Genomic DNA, 21483 nt, shown 5'->3' with positions numbered 1-21483 from the left:
TAATGTACAAATGTAAAATACCGTAATAGAATAATAATAGTATAATAAGGTTAAATGGACGAATAACCTTAATGGAATTCTTAGGAATTTTCTGAGAATTTTTCGGAGCTCGAATGGCATAGTTTGAGGGGATGAATTTATAGACTTGGGAAGAGCCTGTTTGGAATACCCAATTAAATGGGAGTTGATTGAGAAATCAACTTTGGGTTTAATGAAATTAAACCTAGGTATAAAGCAAAAACTAAACTTATTCCTCGCCAATTTCCATCTTCTTCCCCCGATCCCTAACGCCCTCCCCCTTCTCCTGATTCTTTCCTCTTCCCTAATCTTCGCCGCACTCCTTTTCCCCTCCTCGTGCCACCACCCGAAGTGCACATCGGCGCTAGCAGATCGCCGACCACGTTTCCATTCTCTTCATTTCATCGCTGACACAAACAACTCGTGGAGCATCCTAATTCATTCTTCATTCACCCGACCACAGCCTCTTCCCCCTTGCTCTTCTCTCCGCATCGCCATCGACTGCCACTGCCCAACATCGACTGCCGGCCACCCGAGTGTCGCTTGATCTCCACTCTCCTGGTCGCAGACACCATGTACTCATCGAAAGCCAAGCAACTGATCCCACGTCTTCAGATGAGCCCTAGATGTCGACCCCCAACCGACTGAGCATGCTGGATCTCTACTATAATTTGTTAATCACGTCGGATCTCTGCTCGACATCGCACCTCCGATCTTATGGTTGATCTACTCGGGTCGACCTCTTCCCCATCCACTCCACATCGCTACTTGATTTCGCCAAATCCCTACTTGGTGTCTCGGTATGATCGCATCAGGTTCCGATTAGCCGTTGTCGATTCATTGTACCAGCACCACATGGTCGTCGTTCTCTTATTTGCCTTGGCTTGACACCATAGCAGCCACCGCCAGTCTCGTGGCCCTGATTTTGTGTCACCACCATAGCAGCCACCGCCATTCCACCGTTGACACAGATTGCTGCCAAGCTGCCAGAAGTGGGTTCTCCACATGAATTGAATCTGTTGGTACATATATGGGTAAAGTCTTTTGTTTAAGAAAGTTATTTGATTAGTGAGTTAGTTGATGCTTAGAGGGGATGTGTTGATTTGTGATTTAGGGTGCCTAGATTTGGAGACTATCGGATATTCTAGCTCTAGCCATATTTTTCTAGCAGCGAGTGCTCTATCGGTGAGTTAGCAGCGAAGTACACGTATATAGGTGAGTTTTAAAATTGTTTTTATATCTACATTGGATTTGATTAGTTGACGATTAATGGATGGATTGGTAAGAATTAGGGAATTGATCGGTGGTTTAAGAATGGACTCATTATCTAATTGCATTTGGATTGTTAGGTGGAATTAAACGAGATTACCTAATCGAATTAGGATTGGGTTTTGAGTTTAGCTAGTTGTTGTATACGTGATTAGCTAAACTGTATATCATGTGATTTGCAGGACATTGATTCAAGACGAGCGTCTCAAAGTGGGATTTGTTCCAATACGAACTACTGATTAAGGTGTGTACCTTTAACTTATCTCTTTTGATATTGTCATTCTGATATGCATAGTAGGTTATAATTAGTAGTAATGGTTATGTTTATATCTGCCTTGGTATGTCACTACTTGATACCTGTAGTATGCCCATATTGTTATCTATTATGCATTATGCTTATATCCTCTTGATTCTTGCCATGTGTACTTTGTTAGTATTAGCCCTAGTACCAATTATGAGATGATTGTAAAGGGCTCATTTTGTATCATATATCATTATTAATAGAAGGTAAAGTTGGTTATTATATTTATTTCAGTTCAGTGCTGATTGAATAAGTATAATAATGTCCTTGGGTAGTAGACTCTTATCTACAGCATATTAATTGGTTGAATTGATAGTGAGATATTATAGATATACATAGAACACTACTCTTAACTATTCCTAGTCGATCATTAGTATACAAGGGCATTATTAATGCATTGAGACTTGCATGTAGGTCAACGAATGACTTAATCTCACAAGTCATGGATATGAGATATCAGGTTGACACATGGGTATATATTAGTGAATATATACTGAATGCCCCACCATAAGAATGTTTCATGGATCGGTATATGAGTGTCATAAACATTCTCATGTGACTATTGGTATGAATAGTCCTTAGACCTAAAGTCACTACGGTTCCTTACATAAGGAGTTGTGTACTTTGGTATCGGCAAACCTCACCTGTAACAAGGTGGACAATAAAGTCGATCACTGGGTATGCAATGAATTATGCGGAAGGATGTGACTGATGTAGATGGGAATATACCTTCCATATGATGGAAGCGATATCTGGGGGCTCCTTGATTAGTAGGACACAAGAAAGCATGACCATGCGCAAATGAGTCAGTATGAGATATTGAGCTTATTTGATTGAGTGTGTCTACTTAGAGATCAAGAAACACAAAGGTTGATAAGAGGATGACACGGTCTACACTTCATTGATCAATCTAGATATCAAGGATAGAGAAACAAAGTTATACAAGATAATAGCCATGGACAGGTTAGGTCGGATCTCGACTTTCTTGTCACTTCGATAGCAATGATGCCTTGCTAGATATCACTCATTGCTCATGTATCTAAATGTTGATTTGGGTACATTGCCAATGTTACAAGAGCCTATTGGGTCACACACAAAGAATAAGTAGATTTGGAGATGGGTTCATATGATGAATCATTGGATTAAATCTTATCCGAATTGGACTTATTGAGTTAGAATCAATTGGATCTAATTATTGGATTAAGTCCAATTCAAATTAGACTCAAGGAGTCAATTCAAATTTATGAAATGTGATTCATTGAATTTGAAATTGCATGAGATTAATTGAGTAAGACTCGATTGAATTAGACTTGAGTTAGACTCAAGTGAATTAGACTTGAGTTAGACTTAAGTGAAGATTAATGGAGAGATTTATTGAATTTCAAAATTCAATGATTCATTTCATTTAATTTTCGAAATTGAATTTGAAATGAGGAGTTCCAAGTGTGGTCCTTAATGGAGTGTAAATACTCATTAAGGCTATTAATGCTAATTAAGTGTTTTCATTGGATGAAAATACTTAAGCAATTTTCTATCCATTTTTTGAGATAGTTCTTCATTCTCCTTGCTCTTCTCCTCTCTTGGCCAAAATCCTTTCTCTACGTTGCTAGCACAACCTATCTCCATTTTGTGAGTTTGTGAGACAAACGAACGCTTGTTCGTGTGGATACCGTAGAGGCGCAAACGTGTGATCGTGCTAAGATTCAAGCTGTTTGGAGTTTGTGAGCATGCACCAAAGGTATAACCCTCTTATAATCTTATGAAAAACTTAGTATATTTTTCTTTCCCTTCGCATGGATCTCCTGGAAGGAACTAGATGATTTCCACTGTGCATAAGCATGTTTAACACTCTAGTTCCTTGCATACTTATGTTCATAGAAGTAGTGGCATACAATGCAGTATCGGATATAGGTCTAGCTACTAGATACACTTGGCATGTGTACCTGATTTATTTCTTGGCATGTGTACCTAGATTCATTATACCTAGATCATTGTTATGGACTCGGTCTTCCTTTTGGTACACATTATGTAGAGGCTAATATTTTTAGGAGTTACATGCTTGGTTTTCCTTTTGGTACACATTATGAGGAGACTGATATTTTCAGGAGTTACATGCTATAGTGTCATGCACTATTTTTTATGATTGCATGCTGAACGATTGTTGACTTCATTGTTGTTGAGCACATCGCCAATTACATGATCTACACAAACAACCACTCATGGGTTAGTGGTATATCAAGCAGGGTGTGTGTAGTTTGCTTTGTCAGGGCTCCACTGGTCCACTCATGGGTAGTGGTGACTACACCGTGGTAGCGGATAGGGATCCCTCCTCTTGACTATGACACAGGGAGATGAGAGCTTAGGTTCCCCCATTATGTATGGGGTAGGAGGATAGGTGTACTCCGGCAGCATCCTGTCCACTCGGTCACTCAGGAGTACTGATGGCAGAGTGCACAGTTGGCATAGTCCTACCCACTTGACCTCACCATCGCGTGTGAGGTGGTTGACTGGCGTCAGGGGTGACCATATCATTTGCTTCATATGCATGGATTGCATTTATTGTTTGTGATTACTGCATATTGGATGCTACATTTTGGTGGTTGCATATGATTGACATACAAACAGGAGACATTATGGATTTGGTCTAATGACCTTGCACCTATTTGTATGGTTCACACCTTTATGTTCAGATAGGAGGTCCTGGTGAGTACAGTTTCTTCTGTTGTTCAGTTTTGCATTACTTGTTATTGATCAGGAGACTGTACTGCATGATTATTACTAGTAGTTATATTTTATTATGCATGTCTGATCGATACCTGCTGAGTATGTTATACTCACTACCCCTAATTTTTCTTGTTGATTTCAGGTTAGCACATAAATATGTCATCTCACTTAGAGTATCCTATCTACCGGTTGCACGTCACATCCGAGGACTATTTCCGATTTTATCTCCACTTTACTTGTCTTAAGTTTTTAGTGGATTTGGTGTTGTATAAATTCGACTTTATTTTTGGAGTTTGCTATGTGGAGTTTGTATTTGTTTTATTGTGTTTGTGTAAGCCTAGCCGGCTAGCAGTCTCCGTTTTTTTTAATTTTGTATCAACTTTCTTTCCTTTTTCGCTGTATTTTTAGTATAGTTGTATGGGATGTTTAATATATATATAATTACGTGGTTGTGTATATTTTAGCCGTGTGGGCTGATGTATATAGCTTGTGGATGTATATATGATTCAGATTGTCACGGATACAGGAGAGATGTTGTCAAATTTTTCTCTAGCAGGGATTCCTCTGTGGCGTGATAATTTATTGGTATCAAAGCTAGTTTTATGAGGCTTAATTCCTATATTTTGGATTTTGTGTTTTGGTTTTCTCGATATGACTTTTCGAGTTTTGGGACTAGGCAGCAGTAGGACATCTCCAAGCTATAGAAGGTATGTTTGTTTACTGTTATCATGCACTTCTTTTAGTACATATGTAGTTGTCTATAATAGTTAGTTATGACATGTGTTAGTACTCTTTTAGTACCTGTCTAGTTGTTTGTAGCATATATTTCATATGATGGATCAACCACTGATCACGGTCGACCCTACGGGAGATTAAGGATAACAGTCTCAGGGGATTCGTCAAATCATACTAGTAGTAATAATCATGTTGACTCATTTAGTAGAGTACTGGTTTACTCCTGTTGGTTCGATCAGTAGAGGATTAATTTATATTCTCTTTGGTTCTGTCTATAAAGGACCGATTTATCCTAGTTGACTTAGGTAGTTGTATATCGATTTACCTTGGTTAGTTTCATCTGTAGATGATTGATTTACTCTTATTAGATTAATTAGTAGATGACCGATTTATTTTGGAAGTTTGATCATTAGGATACCGACTTACTCTATTTTAATAGAGATTTTAATTTTTGGGTTACTCGTGCTTGGTTAGATATTTTGAGACACATTTGGATACATGACTTGTGCCAATGTAGAGAAGACTGAATTAGCCATCTACTATTATTGGCTTGGTTAATCTATAAAGGATCGACATATTCTATTCCATGTGGACTTTGACCATGAACTGTTCTATACCTGGTTGAATGACTTAGAAGGTATATTCGGATAGGATACCCCCACTGATGTGGAAAGGTGTAAAGCTACTTGCTTAACATTTATGAGATACAACCATTACTTGGTTGTATAACTTGGTGAGTACATTCAGATATATAATTTTTATTGGCGTGGGAAAATTTAAGTTAGCTGCTTATCTTTTACGTGACCAGACACCGCGTGAAGGAAGAAGCAGATGATCATTTTTGGAGGTCCAGATATCACTTGATGATTATTTTGAGGTAGTTTGAGAGAGAGTACCTCTCTACCTCCTTTGGTAGCATAACGATTTATAAGGCGATGACCAGTTAATTCACCTAATGTTGTTCCATGGGGGATCCTGACTCATGGACCGATCGCGGATATCCTCAATGGTATCTAGGGATTTATGACCCACAGTGATACAAAGGTGGTGTGAGATGATTAACACCTAGAAAGTTCCACCGTCACTGAGTGGAAATATCATATGATGATCTTTGAGGAGCAGTGGGTCGATTGATAGTTATTTCGATCAGCTATATAGTGATAGTGCTCCTCTACCCTTGTATTCATGTCTCATCACTAAAGGTTACTGAACCTCAAGTGGAGCAATCGTAGTATGATGGGTTACAAGATAATTGTTGGTCAACTCAACTAGCATTGTCTCTATTAAGTAGTTCAAGACCTTGACTATATGATCTTCTACCAAGGTCTTGAAGTCTATATGTTAGCCCAGAGTGTTCGATCTTTTATCGACATTTATCGGAAGACATTTAAAAGTATGAGTATGAGATTTGTGATGATAAACTTTGGTGGGTAGACACTTAGTCAGGAGGTTGAGTGACCCTTTGAAATTTGGATTGTGATTCTTTTATTGTGGATATTTTAAGGGTACCCGATACGATGAAAATTGGTCACTAGGGAGTTATCATGTTTGATGATTGTTGAGTACGATTTGAGGTTGAGGGATATTGTGATATATTGATTTCTAATGATTTATTTGATTAAATGTTGAGTTGTGTGGTTGCCTGATGATCTATTAGTAGATGTTTGTTTTGATGACCTATTAGTGGATATTTGTTTTGATGATTTATTAGTGGATATTTGTTTTGATGATCTATTATTTAGGTTTGTCGTTGATGGTGACATAATGAGTGTCATGTGTGATATTTATGGATTTGGTGATATGTAGTTGGTGATCGGATTACTGATTCATTGCTAGTAATCTTATGGTTGAGTATGCCTTATATATAGACATTATGAGTTTTTGGTAATGTCATTTGGACTTACCAATGCTCCAGCGGTATTTATGGATTAGATGAATTGTGTCTTCCTGGAGTATCTATATTAGTTTGTTATCATCTTCATCGATGACATTTTGATCTACTCACGTTCCAAGGAGGAACATCCACAACATCTTTGCATAGTCTTGGAGCCTCTTCGACGACATCGTCTATATGCGAAGTTCAGCAAGTGTGATTTTTTGCTACCCTCAGTCGGTTTTCTGGGACACATAGTTTCTAGCCGAGGTATTTTGGTAGATTCTCAGAAGATCAAGGTTGTCACCAGTTGGGAACAGCCGAAATGAGTTCAAGAGATCCGCAGATTCTTGGGATTGGTTGGATATTACAGACGGTTCATTGAGGGTTTCTCTCACATTGCTATGCTACTGACATGCCTGACTAGGAAAGGAGTGAAGTTTATGTGATCAGAAGCCTACGAGACCAGCTTCCAGGAGCTGAAGCAGAGATTAGTGTTGTCACCAATTCACACTTTGCCCTCTAGAGAGGACAGATTCGTACTCTACACTGACTCTTCTCTATAGGGTCTGTGCACTGTTTTGATGCAGCACGACAGGGTAGTCTCCTATGCTTCTCGTCAGTTGAAGGAGCATGAGATGAACTACTTAGTACATGATCTGGAGTTGGCCACCATTATCTTTGCTTTGAAGATTTGGCGTCATCATCTGTATGGTATTAAATTTGAGATTCTCACTAATCATAAGAGTCTCAAATATCTTTTCAACCAGAAGGAACTCAATCTCCCATAGAGGAGATGAATGGAGTTCCTGAAGGATTATGACTGTATCATTAGCTACCATCGAGGGAAAGTTATGTGGTTGCCGATGCACTTAGCTGGAAGTCCAGAGGGACTTTAGCTTGACACTGAGTTTTAGTCATGGACTTGATTCAGGGTTTCTCCAAGTTGGGCCTTGAGGAGCAGGGACAGACAGAGCAAGGTATCCTGGTTATCATGGTTGCTCAGTCATCGATCAGGATGAGGATCCGAGAGGCCCAAGCCGGTGATCAGCGCTTGTAGTCCATTGGCAGCCAGATAGCTTTCAGGCAGCAGATGGAGTTCACCCGAAATGACGAGGGTATTATTTATTTTCGAGGCAGATTATGCGTACCTCAATCTCACCCAGTTATGGAAGAGTTATTTCAGGAGGTTCATCACTCCCGATTTGCTTTCCACCCAGGTGAAACCCGCATGTATCTAGATTTGAGACGTTCCTATTGGTGGAACGGTATGAAGAAAGACATCGCGGAGTTGTACCTAGATGTCTAGTCTGTCAGCAGGTGAAGGCTAAGCACCAGAGACCTGTTGAATTTCTTCAGAGGATTCCTATTACAGAGTGGAAATGGGAGCACATCACTATGGATTTTGTGGTGGGATTGCCTAGCACACGACTAGGTCATGACGTGATTTGGATAATCGTTAATCGATTAACCAAATCCGCACACTTTTTAGCGATTAGAAAGATCAATTCGCTAGATTTATTAGCAGAGTTGTATTGTCGGGAGATCATCAGATTGCATGGTGTTCCTTTGAGCATTATATTGGATAGAGACCCATAGTTTACATCCCGGTTCTGATAGAGTCTACAATAGGCCTTGACTATCCAAACTTTAGAGAACTTGCCGAGGTCTTGCGTTATAGATTTCGAAGGTAGCTGGGAGGACCACCTGCCATTAGTAGAATTCACCTACAACAACAGCTATCATTCGGCTATCCAGATGACACCGTTTGAAGCATTGTATGGTAGACCTTGTCGGACACCCACCCTCTGGGAGGAGGTTGGGGAGGCCTAGCTTGTAGAACTCATAGAGCTCAGCAAGAGGCAGAGTTGGTCTGCACTATCAGACGGAGGATGTCCGAGGCGCAGGACCATCAGAAGAGTTATGCTTATCAGAGACAAAGACCCCTGGAGTTCTCTACTAGAGACCATGTATTTCTGAGAGTCTAACCCACGTAAGAGGTGAAGAGATTTGGTCTCCGAGGTAAACTAGCTCCACGTTACATTGGGCCTTACCAGATCTTGGAGAGGATTGAAGCGGTAGCTTACCGTCTGGAGCTACCACCATCTCTGGCAGGCATTCATGATGTATTCCATGTGTCCATGCTAAGGTGATACGTATCCGACCCACCACATGTTCTAGCAAATATATCATTCAGCCTAACGTTACCTACGAGGAGGTTTCGTACGGATTCTGGACCTTAGAGAGCGTCAGCTGTGGGACAAGACTATCCGGCTGGTTAAAGTCGGATGGCAGTATCATTCTGACGAGGAGGCTACCTAGGAGCTCGAGGATACGATCTGAGCTTGATACTCCCATCTTTTTACTTGAGGTATATGGGTTAGATTTTTCGTTCAACATCTATACTGCTTATCTATTACTAGTACTTGCTGATGGTAAATAACATAAATTTGGAGACTAAATTTTTATTAGTGAGGGAGAATGTAAAATACCGCAATAAAATAATAATAGTATAATAAGGTTAAATGGACGAATAACCTTAATGGAATTTTTAGGAATTTTCTGAGAATTTTTCAGATCTTGAATGACGTAATTTGAGGGGATGAATTTATAGGCTTGAGAAAAGTCTATTTGGAATACCCAATTAAGTGGGAGTTGATTGAGAAATCAACTTAGGGTTTAATGAAATTAAAACTAGGTATAAAGCAAAAAACTAAACTTATTCCTCGTCGATTTCCATCTTCTTCCCCTGATCCCTAACGCCCTCCCCCTTCTCCCAATTCTTTCCTCTTCCCCCATCTCCGCCGCACTCCTTTTCCCTCCTCGCGCCACCACCCGAAGTGCAAATCAGCACCAGTCGATCGCCGACCACGTTTCCCTTCTCTTCATCTCATCGTCGACACAAAAAACTCACGGAGCATCCTGATTCCTTCTTCATTCGCACGACCACAGCCTCTTCCCCTTGCTCTTCTCTCCGCATCGCTGTCGACTGCCACTGCTTGACGCCAACTGCCAGCCACCCGAGTGCCACATGATCTCCTCTCTCCTGATTGTAGATACCATGTGCTCGTCGGAAGCCAAGCATCTGATCCCACGTCTTCGGCCGAGCCCTAGATGTAGACCCCCAACCGACTGAGTGTGCTGGATCTCTACTAGAATTTGTTAATCGCATCAGATCTCTGCTCAACATCACGTCTTCGATCTTAGGGTTGATCCACTTGGGTTGACCTCTTCCTCCTCCACTCCACATCGTTGCTTGATTTCGTCAGATCCCTACTTGGTGTCACCATATGATCACATCATGTTCCGATTAGCCGTTGTCGATTGATTGTGCCAGCGCCACATGGTTGTCATTCTCTTCTTTGCCTTGGCTTGACACCACAGCAGCCACCGCCAATCTCGTGGCCCTGATTTTGTGTCACCACCGAAGCTCCTACATCCTCCATTCCACGGGTGACACAGATTACTGCCTAGCTACCAGAAATGGGTTCTCCACATGAATTGAATCTGTTGGCACAGATATGGGTAAAGTCTTTTGTTTAAGAAAGTTATCTGATTAGTGATTTGGTTGATGCTCAGAGGGGATGTGTTGATTTGTGATTTAGGGTGCTAGATTTGGAGACTATCGAATATTCTAGCTTTGGGCATATTTTTCTAGCAGTGGTTGCTCCATCGGCAAGTTAACAACGAAGTTCACGGATATAGGTGAGTTTTAAAGTTGATTTTATATATACATTGGATTTGATTAGTTGATGATTAATGGATGGATTGGTGAGAATTAGGAAATTGATCGGTGATTTAAGAATGGACTCATTATCTAATTGGATTTGGATTGTTAAGTGGAATTAAACGAGATTACCTAATCGAATTAGGATTGGGTTTTGGGTTTATCTAGTTGTTGTATACGTGATTAGCCAAACTGTATATCATGTGATTTGTAGGACGTTGATTCGAGACGAGCATCTCAAAGTGGGATTTGTTCTAATACGAACTACTGATTAAGGCGGGTACCTTTGACTTATTTCTTTTGATATTATTATTCGTATATGCATTGTAGGTTATAATTAGTAGTAATGATTATGTTTATATCTGCCTTGGTATGTCACTACTTGATACCCGTAGTATGCCCATATTGTTATCTGTTATGCATTTATACTTATATCCTCTTGATTCTTGCCATGTGTACTTATGTTCATAAAAGTAGTGGCATACAATGCAGTACCGGATATAGGCCTAGCTACTAGTTATACTTGGCATGTGTACCTAGATTTATTTATTGGCATGTGTACCTATTCATGATACCTAGATCATTATTATGGACTCGGTCTTCCTTTTGGTACACATTATGTGGAGGCTGATATTTTCAAGAGTTACATGCTTGGTTTTCCTTTTGGTACACATTATGTGGAGGCTGATATTTTTTGGAGTTACATGCTTTAGTGTCATGCACCATTTTGCATGATTGCATGTTGAGCAATTGTCGACTCCATTGTTGTTGAGCACATCATCAGTTACCTCCTCTTGACTATGACACAGGGAGATGAGAGCTTAGGCTCCCCCACTATGTTTGGGGTAGGAGGATAGGTGTACTCTGACAGTATCCTGTCTACTCAGTCACTCAGGAGTAGTGATAGCAGAGTGCACAGTTGTCATAGCCCTACCCACTCGACCTCATCATCACGTGTGAGGTGGCTGACTGGCATCAGGGGTGACCATGTCATTTGCATCATATGCATGGATTGCATTTATTGTTTGTGATTGTTGTATATTGGATGCTGCATTTTGGTGGTTGTATATGATTGACATGCTTACAGGTCACATTATGGATTTGGTTTGACGACCCTACACTTGTTTGTATGGTTCACACCTTTATGTTCAGATAGGAGATCCTGGTGAGTATAGTTTCTCCTGTTGTTCAGTTTTGCATTACCTATTATTGATCAGGAGACTATACTGCATGCTTATTACTGATAGTAATATTTTACTATGCATGTCTGCTCGATACCCGCTGAGTATGTTATACTCACTACCCCTTATTTTTCTTGTTGATTTTAAGTTAGCACATAGATATGTCATGTCACTTGGAGTATTCTGTCTGTCGGTTCCACATCACATCCGATGACTATTTCCAATTTTATCTCTGCTTTACTTGTCTTATGTTTTTGGTGGACTTGGTGTTGTATAAATTCGACTTTGTTTTTTGGAGTTTGCTATGTGGAGTTTGTATTTGTTTTGTTGTAGTTGTAGTTGTAGTTGTGTAAGCCTTGTCGGCTAGCAGTCTTCATTTTTTTTGTTTTATATGGGCTTCTTTCATTTTCCGTTGTATTTTTAGTACAACCGTATGGACTATTTAATATATATATCTAACTGCATGGTTGTGTATATTCCAGTCGTGTGGGTTGATGTATATAGCTTGTGAATGTATATATGATTCAGATTATCATCGATACAGGGGAGATGCTGTCGGATTTTCTTTTGGCAGGGACTCCTCTGGGGTGTGATAATAAATTAGAGAAGAACAAGTCTATTGGATGACAGTGAAAAAGGGAGGAGGACAACAACACACGACGACCGAGGAAACACTTGGAGAAGATGCTTTGACCTAGGTTGACCTTATGATCTTCTCATTGGGTTGAGAGGATCATAGAAAATGGGGGCATAATCATGTCATGATTTATTTTATGCATATATGTGATGTATGTCATGATATGCAATGATTGTATGTGATACATGTGTAGTTTAATAATAATTAGGTCTCTTTTAAATATGTCTACCAAAGTTTAGTACTCACTTTTACCTCAATCAATTGTAGTCAGGTTTTGCCAAAGCAATGTGACTCGATTTATCTTGGTAGAGTGTGATAGGACAATTGTGATGTCCATCTATTAAACTTTTGATTGTGAGTGGAGACTAGCGAGTTATCCCTTTGAGACTGAGTTAGGTTATAGGGAAAATAACTGCTATGTTTCTCTTGATATCAAGAACGCCTTTGAGACCTTGGGTAAATTGAGAAGGATGAACCAAGCATGTGGCAGGTAAGTGTCTATCACTAGGAGTATAAGGAATATGATTCTATGATGACTTGACTAGGCTTAGGAATTGAAACTTGATAAATATAGGTCATTATCGCACTGAGCACGGAGGACTACTTAGGTCATACTCAAACTATTTTTGTATCTTGCTTATTAATAAAATTATTTGATAGGATTAGATTGACTTGTTAGAGATTATGATGTATTATTTAACCACATGAGTCTAGATTGTAATTTTTGCTTGAGGGCAAGTAAAGGTTTAAGTCTGGAGGTGTGATGTGCGTAAATTATATACTCTTTTAATCATATTTTGACGCACATCTACTTAAACTTCATGCATATAATCTATGATTATTACACCCTATTTTATTATAATATTATGCTTCTATTACATTCTTTTCGGAGATCTGTTCTTTATATATTTTGATTGACATGATGCATATTATAGCGAAAATGGAGTAAAAATGCACACGAGAACAACTTTGGAAGAAATCAAGCTCAGGTCGTGTGATTTCACACGGTCGTACCCCCACCAAAGGTAAATCAAACCATGATCGTGTGACCCACACGACCGTGTCAATCTCCCATGACTAGGCAGTACACGGCTGTGCCAACATTCCAGAGGCGAAGAAGGCCACAGTCATGTGAATCCACACGACCATGTGATTTTGGCAAAGAAGAAGAAGATCGTGACCGTGTGAACCCACACGGCCGTGTGACTCAACCTGAGAGGAAGTCAGATTAGACTATGTGGATTCCAAATGGTCATGTGGTGGAGAACATGGGGGTGTGCCATGCCAAAATAGAGTCGTGCTGAATTCTCGATAGATTGCAGACCAATCATAAAACGGCCATAACTTTGCATTCGGTTGGAGTTTTGGGATGTTCTTTATACTGAAACATAGATGACTTCAAGATCTACAACTTTTCTTCAGATCCAATAGAGAGATAGCAAAGTCTACCCATGATAAATGGCACGATCGTTCTTCCCAAATGCGGGTTCATTTGGACCTCTGCCCAGACTACATACCAAACTTTGAACCACCATAACTTTCGGATTGGTTTGATCTAGAGCTCAATCCAAATATCATATTGTAGATAATTTCAAGAGCTACAACTTTAGTTCAGGGTCAATCATAAGAAAACCTAGTTTAATGTGTGTAAAACCCAGTTTACCATACCTCTGTAATCCTAGTTTTCCTAAGCAGTTTAGAGGAGGTATAAAAGGGTCAAGAACCATGATCTTGGACCCATCTCTGGTTTGGGACTTCATCCCTCTCCTTGGGGAAGGGTTCTACCCTTAGGGATAAATCCTAGAGCTTCATTCTCCTTCATCCACAATAATCTGTCCTCCTCCAGAGCAAGGGAGCGCTTCCAAGGATGCTATGCTTCAAGGATAAGCATTCTCTTCTCTCTATCTCGATGTATTGAGTTGTAGATTGCTTTACTTATCGTCTCTTGGTTGCAATTAATTTGCAATGGAATAGATCTCTAGATTTAGGATGTAGAAAGTAATTGTGATGTGCTGTGATGTATGAACTATGCAATGAAGTGTTTCTATCATGATCTATGTGTGTCATGCCTCGTATGTGTTTGACAAAATGTGTGTGAGGTCAATCAATGTAGATGTAGGGTTTAGATCACCATGTAGAGGAAGAATCTTGGATTGTAAGACAATGGGGCCTTGTGACAGAAGGTATCCCTTACTTACTACGACGTTTCCATGAAACGGGGATTAACTCTTTATTAGGAAAACTAATTAGAGTTAAGAGGGTTCTCTCAAATTAATGTTAGGAAGTGATTTGTGTAATCTAGGAATGTATGATTGGGGGCCCTTGTGATAGAAGGATAGCCCTATAACCGGACTTTCTAGGTTACCTCTTCTACTTAATTGCATTAATCTACCGTTAGGAAGTGATTTGTGTAATCTTAGAACTTGGGTTAAACTCTTCGGTGTAATCTTTGTGGGATTGTACCCGACTTTAGTTAGAACCCCTACATGAGTGTAAGTTTGGAGTTTGTTAGATGAACAATGCATTGGGACATTAACTAACATCATAACAAAATCGAAATCCTAGTATCTATCATACTTCATTCACTTACGCTCTTTACTATCTCTCTCTCTCTTCTCTTTTCCCTTTCTTTTTAGCATTTGTGAACCACTTTAGATTGTCTAGATAGTTCACCATACAAAGTTAACTAGTGCTTAATCAACAGCCCCTATGAGTTTGATATCTTTTGTATTACTGACGATGTAAGCGTACACTTGCAATTGATAACAATGACGTTGACCGAGCTTTCCATATTCACAAAAGTCCTTGGTCAATTAGATACTAAAGGCTATAAGGATTGATATAATTTGACTCAATGTCTTACAAAGGATTAACTACTTGGATTAGCTACTTAAGGCTATAAGGATTTATTACAATTAGTTAGTTATAGTGGCATAGGTAGAAAGTAGTTTTTCTAAGTTGAAGTTAATTAAAACATATCTGTCACGCCCCGGAGAAGTCCCTGTCTAAAGAAATTTCGGCAGCATCCTCCATGTACGGCGGACAATCTGAAACTTTCTACATCGCCCTCTGGGCCACATATACCTCGGCCAACACGGCCGGAACAATAATAATAATATAAAAAATCACCCACGCAGTTAATAATTTAACAAACTGTAACAGTGATAATATGATTCAAAAACAACCCTACTCAACTACACGCATAAAGCTCAAAACATATTCCTACTCCACTACACTCATAAAGTTCAAATCCGACGATAAGATCAACTTACCTCTTCTGCCGTCCAGGCAGGCATGTAGTAAAACAAATCCAAATAAAAACTCATCGACAATGTCTATATAAGATCCAAGTGTATCAAAATAAAACAAGTCTCAACATAGTCTAGTAAAAGACACCAAAAGACACATAAACATCCTCGTGGACTACAGGGGACTAGCGACTGGAACTCTCTGGACAGCATCAACCTGAAAATAACAACGGAGGAGGGTGTGAGTCCAACACTCAGCGGGTATCAACTGATATGCATAATAAAAGAAATAACAACTAACACTAATCATGCGTACAGTCTCCTGATACAAGAAAAATAAATGCAACTGAGGAATACAGGAGAAAACTGTACTAACCAGGACCAAGGTATAAGGATAATAGGGTCGTCAGACCGAGAGTGTCATAATCCTGTATGCATGTCAAACATATGCATCCATATAAATGCAGCAAGTAAATGCAGCAAAAACAAGCAATAAATGCATCATGCATATGATGCCAATGACATGGTCACCCCTGACGTCAGTCAGCCATCTCACACACAATGGTGAGTCCGTGTGGGTAGGGCTGTGACAACCGTGCACTCTGACATCACTTCCCCTGATGAGTGACCAAATGGACGGGATGCTATCGGAGTACACACATACTCCTACCCCAAATCATAAATGAGGGAGCGCAATGCTCTCATCTCCCGGTACACGATGACGGGGAGAAATCTCTGCCGGCTACCACGCTGCGTCACACTACCCATGAGCGGACCAACGGAGCCAAACAAAGTCCACCGCCTGCCGGCTACCACGCTGCTACACTAAACCAGCGGATCCAAACAGAGCAGAACTGTCTGTCGGCTACCACGCTGAGTCACCAGACCAACGGAGCCAAACAGCAGATCTGTCACACACCTGTCTGATCTACCACTAACCCATGAGTGGTGATGTGTACGGATACATGTAAGTGGCGATGTGCTCGACAATAATGGAGCGGTCTATCGCACAGCATGCAATCATGCAAGATGATGCATGACACTAAACATGGCAATATCACGAACAAAATAACAATAACCATATATATAAACACAAAATGTGTACCACAGGACAAGGAATCAAATCAAAAGGTACATAGATCAGATAGGATATCAAATAAACCCTAGGTCCTGAACATAATATATAACATGGATGTGTCACTACCCCTATAAGCATGTATGATCAGGTCAATAATAACATGATGTGCATAATAATAAACAAACAAGCATGTAACAGGTCGGGTAGTGATCAACCGAAGCAAATGAGAACATAATCATTGCTATATGTCAAAAAACATTATTATGCATATCAAAAGACATAAAGTCAAAGTAACCGCCTCCAATAGGAAAAGTCCAATCGGTCCAAATCCGACGTCAAGATACTAGTCTCGCGTCAAAGTCCTGTGTCAACCGATATACATACATTTATTTAGCTAGAACTCAACGAATAGCTAAATAAAATCTCAACGACCAATAGGATAAGATCCTACTCAACCTACATAAACATCTCTTTCTAACACAACTAACAATCCAAGTCTACAGAACAGAAATTCACTGGCCGAAAACACTTACACTGATCTAATCAAAATGGTGATCAAGAAAATAACCAGCTATTCTGTGCTGTGGTGGCTGGAATCCAACAACTTCGGACCAATCGTCCACTGCTATCCAGAATAAAACAATCCCAACATAAATCAATCAGGAGTTCTTACAGTAAGGTACCAAATTCTACATCGTGATACAAGTGAACAAGAATTATTACCTAATTCCCCATTCCTTCTATGCTGGCAGAAACCCAAAACAGAGACTGGTGGTAATGTGATACCGCAGAGCAGGCCACTCAAGAGGCACAACCGGATGAGGTGGAAGCATGACTGGCCGGAGTTGGTTGCAGACAGGCGACGCCCTATGCTGGTATCCACCAAGGCTGTTGAGTGCACTCGAGTGCTGGCGAATGAACGCTCTGTGACGCAAACAAGGGAAAACAGCGCTAGGGAACGACTCAAGGAAGGAAGTGCTGAAATGGTGCCGGCGCTTGGGCACAGGGGACGCGAGAGGAAAGCTAGGGCACAGCAAGGACAGAAACGCCCTTGCCTCGGCGTCGACAGCGGCACTAGGGCTTCGCCTGGCGACTCAGAGAAGGAGATGGGCTGAGTAGGAGCGGCACCGTCGATCAGTGGCGTCAGACTGGGGTGGTCGGCGATCGGGCGGCGCCGGCAGTGAAACGAGGAGTCGGCGTCTGCGTCGGCCAGGGGAGAGGATTCGGGAGGAAAGTGAGAAATAGAAGGGGAGGAGAAGAACCACCTTGAGCGGTTAGGGCACGGGGAGGATGGTGTCGGCGAAGTCTCAGGCACGCGGGGGGAGGAGGCGGAGAAACGAATGAAAGAAAACAAACAAAAGTAAAGGAAAAGAAAATAGGAAAAGAAAAATAAATACTTTTCCTCGCTTAAATGGGTAGCCTAAACAGGTTTTTCCGGACCCCATTTTTATCCACGTTAACTCGCCCGTACGAGCTCCGAAAAATTCCCAAAAAAATTCCAAAAATTCTAGAAAATTACCTTGTTATTATTTGCCATTTTTCGGTATTTTACATTCTCCCCCACTAATAAAAATTTGGTCCCCAAATTTCGTTATCTACCAGCAGCAAATACTAACAACAGATAAAGAGTACAAAATGCTGAACGGTAAATTAAATCACGTACCTCAAGTGAAAAGATGAGGGTATCGAGCTCGAATCAAAAATAGATTACAACATTGTGAACAAGGACAATGGAAACCGATCCAAACAACCTAGGAATACCGAAATCATCAAGTCCATGAAAACATCTAGGGCTTTGTAAGCCTAAATGGTAAAACCTAGAACTCATAATGCCCGTACAACAGGCATACTCAACTATAAGATCCCCGACAACAAGTCTGAAATCTGATCACTAGCTACAAATCACCCAAAGAAATAGATCATCGAATGTGAGAGTAACTCTCCATCACAAGAAAAACTACATATGTGGGAGCAACGCTCTACCACAAGAAATCCTCAATATGTGGGAACAACGCTCCACCACAACCATCCATAACATGTGGGAGCAATGCTCCACCACAACAATCCATAAATACCGCTAGAGCATTGGTAAGCCCAAATGGCATTACCAAAAACTCATAATGGTCGGAATGTGACCACCCTCGTTTAGCAATCAACAGTGACATGATATGCGAACAAATAATCCATGCCAAGGATAATGTCGAACGCGGCCATTTCCAGTATAAAAAAAATCAACCATGAGTATCTATATATATAGATCGCTCTCTTGTTTAATCTAATCTTGGGATTTTATTTGGATTTGTTAAGTCTGAATTAACATGGTCTCTGTTAAGTCTGAATTAACCATGACAACCTAACAAATTCATTGACTGAAGACGAACAAATCAACAACACAACAATCCATTTTCTTCATGGATTAATAAACTAGAACCATCAAGTGAAAAAAAAAAATTAACAGTAGCCTACCATAACCAAATATCAACCTCAATAATTAACGGTTTCAGCTGGCACACAAACCTTACAGTGGCTGCCAATAGAGAGAGAGAGATTTACTACCAATTGTTCAATCAGCATGCCACGCTTCCCGTTAGCCGATGCTAGTGATCTTTCCAAGTCTTATGCATCCCTAGTTGGAATTCCAAATAGCTGATTTTTTCTGAATGTGTGACCTTATGACTTTTAAACTTCAACAGCTACCTAATTCAGACTGCGAGCATTCAAATATGAATGTTGCTGTAATATTCATTATCTGACGTCTTTTGACAAAGTTGGTATCTCATTGCAAACTTGACAGTTGATGTAAATCAAGACAGATATTTACTACTGCTTTGATGTCTTTAACTTAACCCTTGATCACTTATTTTTTGGTGATTGAACGTTAACAGAATAACAGTAGAGTTAGATAAATGAGAATGTTGAGGCTACTTTAAATATAACTACTCAAACTTTGCTAGCAATTATATTGTAGCATTCTTGGAATTGACACTACCTAAGGATGGTAACTAATTGTTTGGCAATGGTTACATGTACAGACTAAACCTGTTCCATTGGGACACTTGACATATTCCTGAATTTGATCCAAACTCACTATTTTGACATGTCATTATCTATATATCTAAGCTTCAAACATGAACATTTGTTTTTGTTTGTTTTGTCCTTTCCTTACAGAATATAAGGTGAGACATGATGCAACTGTAAAATTGCTATTGTGTGATCTTTGACATAGATTCGAGTGTTGAAACCAGTCTCATGTTAAGTAAGGTAAGATTATGTATCATAGGTCATTCCTCATGCAGAATCAGCTTCGAGACATACAAGTTGTCATTAGAATACCCTTCATATTCAGTAATTCGTTTATCTTGTTTTCTATTCTTTTGGTCCACAATAAGAGAAACATTCCCTCATTATTAAACATATCTCTTATGACCATTAAGGATATCTATACTACCCCAATATTAAATATAGGTACCAAAATTATAAAATTAATCATACATATTTGCCGTCTGGAGATGTTCCGTCACTGTCCAATCCCCTTTTACTTCGAAATCCCGTACAAGAAAACCAACGGGAATCCATACAAATCTGAAACGAATACCCGGTTTGACTCGCAAACCCGACTAACCCAAAAATCTAAAACACCAAAAGCAGGTATCCATAACCCGCTCTGATACCACTAAATTGGTATCAGATAAATCTCGAAAATCCATAACACGAAAATCAAAAAAAGTATCGCCAACCTGGCGCTCAGATACCAAATAAATTGGTATCAGGTTATCCCAAATATCCAAAATATGAAAAGAAAGGATCGTATACCTATGCTCTGATATCAAATAAATTATCACGTCCGGAGGAGTCCTTGTCCGAAGAAATTTCGACAACATCCCCCTGTACGGCGGACAATCTGAAACTTTCTACATCGCCCTCTGGGCCACATATACCTCGGCCAACACGGCCGGAACAATAACAATAATATAAACAATCACCCATGCAGTTAATAATTTAACAAACTATAACAGTGATAATATGACTCAAAAACAACCCTACTCAACTACACCCATAAAGCTCAAAATATATTCCTACTCCACTACACTCGTAAAGCTCAAATCCGACAATAAGATCAACTTACCTCTTCTGCCGTCCAGGCAAGCATGTAGTAAAATAAATCCAAATAAAAACTCATCGACAATGTCTATATAAGATCCAAGTGTATCAAAATAAAACAAGTCTCAACATAGTCTAGTAAAAGACACCAAAAGACAAATAAACATCCTCGTGGACTGCAGGGGACTAGCGACTGGAACTCTCTGGACAGCATCAACATGAAAATAACAACGGAGGAGGGTGTGAGTCAAACACTCAGTGGGTATCAACTGATATGCATAATAAAGGAAATAACAACTAACACTAATCATGCGTACAGTCTCCTGATACAAGAAGGATAAATGCAACTGAGGAATATAGGAGAAAACTGTACTAACCAGGACCAAGGTATAAGGATAATAGGGTCGTCAGACCGAGAGTGTCATAATCCTGTATGCATGTCAAACATATGCATCCATATAAATGCAGCAAGTAAATGCAGCAAACACAAGCAATAAATGCATCATGCATATGATGCCAATGACATGGTCACCCCTGACGTCAGTCAGCCATCTCACACATGTAGGACCGTTAGATTCGATAGAGGGGGGG

At 40.0% G+C, this 21483-nt stretch overlaps 1 long non-coding RNA gene across 1 annotated transcript; it reads left to right on the top strand.

Moving 5' to 3' along the window:
- Positions 1-261: 261 nt before the first annotated feature.
- Positions 262-4762, top strand: LOC122034689. The gene is made up of 4 exons (XR_006126761.1): positions 262-1052; positions 1133-1233; positions 1470-1531; positions 4455-4762. It is a non-coding gene; the product is annotated as an uncharacterized LOC122034689 (long non-coding RNA).
- Positions 4763-21483: the final 16721 nt, after the last annotated feature.

This window comes from Zingiber officinale, chromosome 11B, assembly GCF_018446385.1.
Source record: "Zingiber officinale cultivar Zhangliang chromosome 11B, Zo_v1.1, whole genome shotgun sequence".
NCBI classification, from domain to species: Eukaryota; Viridiplantae; Streptophyta; class Magnoliopsida; order Zingiberales; family Zingiberaceae; genus Zingiber; species Zingiber officinale.
This window is presented reverse-complemented; position numbering and strand designations above follow the sequence as displayed.